Consider the following 6,000-nt stretch of genomic DNA (forward strand, 5'->3'; position numbering starts at 1 on the left):
GCTAAGCATCGCGTGGTGGTCTTGACTGATCACAAGAACTTGACTTATCTCGAGTCTGCCAAACGGTTGAATCCTAGACAGGCTCGTTGGTTGCTGTTTTTCTCCCGTTTTGACTTTGTGGTTTCGTACCTTCCGGGCTCTAAAAATGTGAAGGCGGATGCCCTGTCTAGGAGTTTTGTGCCCGATTCTCCGGGTTTGCCTGAGCAGGCGGGTATTCTCAAAGAGGGGGTAATTTTGTCTGCCATCTCCCCTGATTTGCGGCGGCTGCTGCAAAAATTTCAGGCTAATAGACCTGACCGTTGCCCAGCGGAGAAACTGTTTGTCCCTGATAGGTGGACGAATAAAGTTATCTCTGAGGTTCATTGTTCGGTGTTGGCTGGTCATCCTGGAATCTTTGGTACCAGAGATTTGGTGGCTAGATCCTTTTGGTGGCCGTCTCTGTCGCGGGATGTGTGTTCTTTTGTGCAGTCCTGTGGGATTTGTGCTCGGGCTAAGCCCTGCTGTTCTCGTGCCAGTGGGTTGCTTTTGCCCTTGCCGGTCCCGAAGAGGCCTTGGACACATATCTCTATGGATTTTATTTCGGATCTCCCCGTCTCTCAAAGAATGTCGGTCATTTGGGTGGTTTGTGATCGCTTCTCTAAGATGGTCCATTTGGTGCCCTTGTCTAAATTGTCTTCCTCCTCTGATTTGGTGCCATTGTTTTTCCAGCATGTGGTTCGTTTACATGGCATTCCAGAGAACATCGTTTCTGACAGAGGTTCCCAGTTTGTTTCGAGGTTTTGGCGAGCCTTTTGTGCTAGGATGGGCATTGATTTGTCTTTTTCCTCAGCTTTCCATCCTCAGACAAATGGCCAGACTGAACGAACCAATCAGACCTTGGAAACATATCTGAGATGTTTTGTTTCTGCTGATCAGGATGATTGGGTGTCCTTTTTGCCTTTGGCTGAGTTCGCCCTTAATAATCAGGCCAGCTCGGCTACTTTGGTTTCACCGTTTTTCTGCAATTCTGGGTTCCACCCTCGTTTCTCTTCAGGGCAGGTTGAGTCTTCGGACTGTCCTGGTGTGGATACTGTGGTGGATAGGTTGCAGCAGATTTGGACTCATGTAGTGGACAATTTGACCTTGTCCCAGGAGAAGGCTCAACGTTTCGCTAATCGCAGGCGCTGTGTGGGTCCCCGACTTCGTGTTGGGGATTTGGTTTGGTTGTCATCTCGTTATATTACTATGAAGGTTTCCTCTCCTAAGTTTAAGCCTCGTTTCATTGGTCCGTATAGGATTTCTGAGGTTCTTAATCCTGTGTCTTTTCGTTTGACTCTTCCAGCTTCTTTTTCCATCCATAACGTGTTCCATAGGTCCTTGTTGCGGAGATACGTGGCACCTGTGGTTCCATCTATTGATCCTCCTGCTCCGGTTTTGGTTGAAGGGGAGTTGGAGTATATAGTGGAGAAGATTTTGGATTCTCTTGTTTCGAGACGGAAACTCCAGTATCTGGTTAAGTGGAAAGGTTATGGTCAGGAAGATAATTCCTGGGTCTTTGCCTCTGATGTCCATGCTGCCGATCTGGTTCGTGCCTTTCATGTGGCTCATCCTGGTCGGCCTGGGAGCTCTGGTGAGGGTTCGGTGAGCCCTCCTCAAGGGGGTGGGGGTACTGTTGTGAATTCTGTGGCCAAGCTCCCTCCTGTGGTCGTGAGTGGTACTTCGGCTGGTTCTGTCTATGAGCTTCCTTTGGTGGATGAGAGTGGTACTGCGGCTTCTGAGTTTCCTTCCTCAGGTGATGAGGTTAAGTCGTTAGGTGCTGCTCTATTTAACTCCACCTAGTGCTTTGATCCTGGCCTCCAGTCAATGTTCCAGTATTGGTCTTGCTTTCTCCTGGATCGTTCCTGTGGCCTGTCTATCCTGCATAAGCTAAGTTTTGCTTGTGTTATTTTTCTTTGCTATTTTTTCTGTCCAGCTTGCTATATTGGTTTTTCTTGCTTGCTGGAAGCTCTGGGATGCAGAGGGAGCACCTCCGTACCGTTAGTCGGTGCGGAGGATCTTTTTGCCCCCTCTGCGTGGTTGTTTGTAGGGTTTTGTGTTGACCGCAAAGCAATCTTTCCTATCTTCGGTCTGTTCAGTAAGTTGGGCCTCACGTTGCTAAATCTATTTCATCTCTGCGTTTGTATTTTCATCTCAACTCACAGTCATTATATGTGGGGGGCTGCCTTTTCCTTTGGGGTATTTCTCTGAGGCAAGGTAGGCTTATTTTTCTTTCTTAGGGCTAGCTAGTTTCTCAGGCTGTGCTCGAGGCGCATAGGACTGGTCAGGAGCGCTCCACGGCTACCTTTAGTGTGGTTGGATAGGATTAGGGATTGCGGTCAGCAAAGTTCCCACGTCTCAGAGCTCGTCCTATGTTTTTGGTAATTGTCAGGTCACTTTGTGTGCTCTGAACTACAAGGTCCATTGTGGTTCTGAATCACCTGTTCATAACAGTACATTGATGAAGGTCTATTGATTAGACCGAAACGTCTACTGTATGTACTTGACCTCATTTGATAAACACCCCCCCTTGTTCACTGCAAGCAAATTGGTGTGTGCCGAGTTCATCTCTCTCCTGTCAGCATTGGCTGCTGCTTAAAAATCCGGCGTGTGATGAGCGGCCACTGTACACAAGACAGGTATAACTATGTGCACCCACCAACCCTGTGTGCACTCATCCGCCCCCCCCCCCCCCCCCCCCCCGGCATGTCAGTGTGCGCATGTTCTCGTGCAGCCATTACAAACAGAAAAGGAGATGAGACGGTGCTCCTTCTCATCCCTCTCCAGTCACCCTTAGCCGCCATTGTATTGTTTGCTACACAGATAGGATGGGGGTTGATAACTCTGCCCACGCGCACACTGACACTGTATGCAGGCCCCTGGCCTCTCCATGTCAGAATGTGTGGGGCAGAGAAATTTGTTCAGTACAATGCTCTAAAGCAAACGCTGCCAATCACCATGAGGGGAGGGGCGTAGTATTGAAGGGGCAGAAGGATGCACCAAAGCCCCCCTCATTTACATATGTGATACAACTGATTTTCTATAAGTTTAATCTTTATTTTTATATAGCGCTAACATATTCCACAGCGCTTTACATTTTGCGCACATTATCATCACTGTCCCCGATGGGGCTCACAATCTAAATTCCCTATCAGTATGTCTTTGGAATGTGGGAGGAAACCGGAGAACCCGGAGGAAACCCACGCAAACACGGAGAGAACTTCCAAACTCTTTGCAGATGTTGTCCTTGGTGGGGTTTGAACCCAGGACTCCAGCGCTGCAAGGCTGCTGTGCTAACCACTGAAAAAAATTATGTCATGCAAATCATAAAGCAGTTTTAACTTTTACATTTAGCATCTGTAACTAAACTAATACAGTATAAAAATTAGACACAAAAGTTGCTTTTTTTCCACAACAGACTCTAAACAGCGCCACTCTTGTCCATATACCGTGTCTGGTACTGCAGCTGAGCTCTATTAAAATAAATTGATATTTTATCCTACACTGCATACTGATAAGATTGGTGCTGTTTAAAAAAAAAGCAGCTCTTTTATAGCTTACACTAACTTCTGCAATAACTTTCTATACTTACAGGTTTCGCCATCAGTGTGGCCACCTCTGGGGATCAGAAGTTCCTCTATATTCATAGGTCGATGTTAGTCGGCCAGGTTTCCAACTTTTTCAATCTACACCACCGTCTGATGAATCCCTGTTATTTCACATGAAGTTTTGGCTTACTTTGCGTAAACAAAGACATTTTTTGGCACTTATGTACCTGATGGAGCCACATAAGTCAAACTTACATGTACATGTAGTACATGGTATTTCTTGATCATTATGTAGTTTCCAACCTTGGGGAGGAGGGTAGAATTGATGGATTCTCCTAAAATGTGATTTTAGGCAGATATGCTCAATCCTGGGGGAAAGTGGTGAGGGGATAGGAAATATGTGCACATGCAAAACCTGGCCATTGGCGGCACCCACCAGAAGAGAGGGAGGAGACACCTGAAGAAGAGGACCGGTGAGCGAGCAGCTGGCTGCAATTTTGCTGGATTAACATCAATCGAGTTCTCAAAAATTTCAATTTGTTTGAATCCAAATTTTGGGGAAAACTGGTGTAACAAATTTACCATGCTTACAATTTGTCTGCACATTTCTAGTTATAAGGGTTACGATCAGAATATAGACAGGGCAAACTCATGTCTCTACTTAAGATCCGAGATCATATTCCTATTTCATATATTTGTAATATCTCAGGGCTTGTATATGCACACGTCTGTTTCCCTAAAATGTGAAAGTACTGTACAGTCCCAGTATTTTAAGAAGATAGTACCACCCAAATGTTTTATGTATACTTTGTATAAATTTATGTATTTACCATGTAAAATGTACAGTATATATTTATAATAAATGAATTATATTGTAATTCTTTATGCTTTTATATATTCGGCAAGATCCTAGGCAGAGTTGTTCTGTGCAAAAGGGACAGAAATACATTAAAGGGGCTGCCAGATACCAATCCTACTAAGGCATACAGGAGTCACAGAGGTGCACCTCGTAAACTAAAAAGAAAATCGCTTTAGCGGGTTTTTTTTGATGGTCATGGCTTAAAACATTGTTAGAGGTCTCAGGATCTTGACCTTTATCTGTAATGGACAACTCTTTAAAAATATCCTATTTTGTACATAGGCAGACGTATATTTTCTCATGGTTACAAACAACCCCTGTATAATCTGCCATCTGTCCCCTACTTCTTGCTTACCCATTAAATGTGGCAGTAGCAAGAGAATATGTCTGCAGGATCAGACTGCACAGGTTTGTTTGTGGTCTGTAACCATGGTGACACATAGGTTTGTGTGGGAGCTGTAGACATATATCAATAGGCAAGGGCGGCTCCAGGTTTTTGAGGGCCCCGGGCGAAAGAGTCTCAGTGGGTCCCTTTAACACATACCACGATTTATGATGCACAGATATGGCAGAGAAATATAGGTATAGTACAATGCCAAAGATTTCACTTCTTACATGAGTGACAGCTATTGTAAATTCTGCAGTGTATATATACAGGTAAGGAGGACCGGTACTGTGCAGTATATATATACAGGGGAAGTGGTACTGTGTAGTGTATATATACAGGACAGGAGGAGCGTTGCTGTGCAGTGTATATATACAGGACAGGAGGAGCGGTGCTGTGCAGTGTATATATACAGGACAGGAGGAGCGGCGCTGTGCAGTGTATATATACAGGACAGGAGGAATGGTGCTGTGCAGTGTATATATACAGGACAGGAGGAGTGGTGCTGTGCAGTGTATATATACAGGACAGGAGGAGTGGTGCTGTGCAGTGTATATATAAAGGACAGGAGGAGTGGTGCTGTGCAGTGTATATATACAGAACAGGAAGAGTGGTACTGTGCAGTGTATATATACAGAACAGGAGGAGTGGTACTGTGCAGTGTGTATATACAGGACAGGAGGAGTGGTACTGTGCAGTGTATATATACAGGACAGGAGGAGTGGTACTGTGCAGAGTATATATACAGGACAGGAGGAATGGTGCTGTGCAGTGTATATATACAGGACAGGAGGAGTGGTGCTGTGCAGTGTATATATACAGGACAGGAGGAGTGGTGCTGTGCAGTGTATATATACAGGACAGGAGGAGTGGTGCTGTGCAGTGTATATATACAGAACAGGAGGAGTGGTACTGTGCAGTGTATATATACAGAACAGGAGGAGTGGTACTGTGCAGTGTATATATACAGGACAGAAGGAGTGGTACTGTGCAGTGTATATATACAGGGGAGTGATGGTACTGTGCAGTGTATATATACAGGACAGAAGGAGTGGTACTGTGCAGTGTATATATACAGGACAGGAGGAGTGGTACAGTGCAGTGTATATATGCAGGACAGGAGGAGTGGTACTGTGCAGCATATATATATATATATATATATATATAGGACAGGAGGAGTGGTACTGTGCAGA

At 45.1% G+C, this 6,000-nt stretch overlaps 1 protein-coding gene across 2 annotated transcripts in view; it reads left to right on the top strand.

Moving 5' to 3' along the window:
* Nucleotides 1-4,441, top strand: part of LOC138657215 (uncharacterized) — an 88,269-nt gene extending 83,828 nt beyond the window's left edge. The window contains exon 11 of one of the 2 annotated variants that reach the window (XM_069744860.1): nucleotides 3,610-4,441. The gene's annotated coding sequence lies outside the window, so the exon portion shown is untranslated. The remainder of the gene's footprint in view (nucleotides 1-3,609) is intronic. The other variant, XM_069744859.1, reaches the window with a different exon arrangement.
* Nucleotides 4,442-6,000: the final 1,559 nt, after the last annotated feature.

Source organism: Ranitomeya imitator, chromosome 1 (assembly GCF_032444005.1).
Source record: "Ranitomeya imitator isolate aRanImi1 chromosome 1, aRanImi1.pri, whole genome shotgun sequence".
NCBI classification, from domain to species: Eukaryota; Metazoa; Chordata; class Amphibia; order Anura; family Dendrobatidae; genus Ranitomeya; species Ranitomeya imitator.